The sequence below is a fragment of the Ascidiella aspersa genome, chromosome 5, assembly GCF_963924565.1.
Source record: "Ascidiella aspersa chromosome 5, kaAscAspe10.2, whole genome shotgun sequence".
In the NCBI taxonomy this organism is placed as follows: Eukaryota; Metazoa; Chordata; class Ascidiacea; order Phlebobranchia; family Ascidiidae; genus Ascidiella; species Ascidiella aspersa.
In genome coordinates, this window is record NC_139451.1 from 12,973,281 (window position 1) to 12,975,270 (window position 1,990).

The following is a 1,990-nucleotide window of genomic DNA, read 5'->3' on the forward strand; positions in this document are numbered from 1 at the left end:
TACGCCACAATTCCGCGCACTCCAAAAGCGCGCGGATTCGGCGATGGGCACATCCCGCTTCACTCGCCGTTACTGAGGGAATCCTCGTTAGTTTCTTTTCCTCCGCTTAGTAATATGCTTAAATTCAGCGGGTAGCCTCGTCCGACCTCAGGCCGAAAGTAAGGACCGGGACTATTCTTCCCGTTCCGCGCTCGCCGTCGGCGCCGCGCGCCGCCGCGCACCTCGATTCCCGCCCTTGAGCCGCCAGCCGTTGGCCTCTTCGAGGTCGACTCGCCGCCGCCGCGCGGGATTCTGGTCGCGATCGTCGCGCATCGTGCCGTGCTGTCTTGAGCGGGACGGGCGCTCGCGCGTCCGACGCCGCAGCAGCCGCGCGGAGAAATCCCCGCGCGGAACGTTTGCAACGCGACCCTGAGGCGGGCGCGGCCCCGGGATTGACCCGAGGCCGCAATTTGCGTTCAGAACGTCGATGCTCAATGTGTCCTGCAATTCACACTAATTCACGCAGCTAGCTGCGTCCTTCATCGACTCACGAGCCGAGTGATCCACCGCCAAGAGCCATCCACGATTGTTTCGCTCGCACAGTGCCTCGCACTATAGGGTGACAAAATAGACCGCGCCGAGCGGTCGGCCAGGCCGACGCTTGAAGCCGGAGCGCGCGGCACCGCGGCACTCGACGCGCAAACATTACCGGGTGACCGAATCGCCGGCCGGCGCGCCGCTCCTCGCGGGTCGGGCGCCGGGTAGCAAAGACTTTTTCTCTCGCTTGTCCGAGTTTCGCGTTCGCCGAAGCGTTTGCGAGACCGTTAATGATCCTTCCGCAGGTTCACCTACGGAAACCTTGTTACGACTTTTACTTCCTCTAAATGATCAAGTTAGATCGTCTTCTCGGACGCCGGCTCGACCGTTGCCGGCCGCGCCAGGTCCAATCGGAGGACCTCACTAAACCATTCAATCGGTAGTAGCGACGGGCGGTGTGTACAAAGGGCAGGGACGTAATCAACGCGAGCTAATGACTCGCGCTTACTGGGAATTCCTCGTTCAAGGGAAATAATTGCAATTCCCTATCCCTAGCACGACCGGGGTTCAGCGGGTTACCCAGACCTGTCGGCCAAGGCGAGCACATGCTGATCCGGTCAGTGTAGCGCGCGTGCGGCCCCGAACATCTAAGGGCATCACAGACCTGTTATTGCTCAATCTCGTGTGGCTAAACGCCACTAGTCCCTCTAAGAAGTTAGACGCCGACCGATTGGGTCGCGTAACTAGTTAGCAAGCCAGAGTCTCGTTCGTTATCGGAATTAACCAGACAAATCGCTCCACCAACTAAGAACGGCCATGCACCACCACCCACAGAATCAAGAAAGAGCTCTCAATCTGTCAATCCTCACTGTGTCCGGGCCGGGTGAGATTTCCCGTGTTGAGTCAAATTAAGCCGCAGGCTCCACTCCTGGTGGTGCCCTTCCGTCAATTCCTTTAAGTTTCAGCTTTGCAACCATACTTCCCCCGGAACCCAAAGACTTTGGTTTCCCGCAAGCTGCCGGAGAGGTCGTAAAACTAACGCCCCCCGATCGCTAGTTGGCATCGTTTATAGTCAGAACTAGGACGGTATCTGATCGTCTTCGAACCTCTGACTTTCGCTCTTGATTAAAGAAAACATTCTTGGCAAATGCTTTCGCAGTCGTTCGTCTTGCGCCGATCCAAGAATTTCACCTCTAACGGCACAGTACGAATGCCCCCGTCTGTCCCTCTTAATCATTACCTCGCGCTCCGAAAACCAACAAAATAGAACCGAGGTCCTATTCCATTATTCCATGCACCATTATTCAGGCGAATCGCCTGCTTTGAACACTCTAATTTTTTCAAAGTAAACGTTCCGGCCGCCGCCGACACTCAGTCAAGGGCACCGGCGGAGAACCGGAGGTGAGGCCAGGACGGCCAGTACACGCCTTGCGACGGACCGGCCGCCTGCGCCCAAAATCCAACTACGAGCTTT

General features: G+C 57.3%; 1 non-coding gene and 2 pseudogenes across 1 annotated transcript; all 3 read right to left on the reverse strand.

The window, feature by feature from the left end:
* The window catches only part of LOC146144254 (large subunit ribosomal RNA), a 3,679-nt pseudogene extending 3,524 nt beyond the window's left edge, over positions 1 to 155 (reverse strand).
* Positions 156 to 403: 248 nt separating this feature from the next.
* LOC146144255 (5.8S ribosomal RNA) lies at positions 404 to 557 on the reverse strand. Its single transcript, XR_014498902.1, has one exon. It is a non-coding gene; the product is annotated as a 5.8S ribosomal RNA (ribosomal RNA).
* Positions 558 to 812: 255 nt separating this feature from the next.
* LOC146144256 (small subunit ribosomal RNA) lies at positions 813 to 1,501 on the reverse strand (annotated as a pseudogene; the record flags this gene model as incomplete).
* Between the last annotated feature and the right edge of the window lie 489 nt (positions 1,502 to 1,990).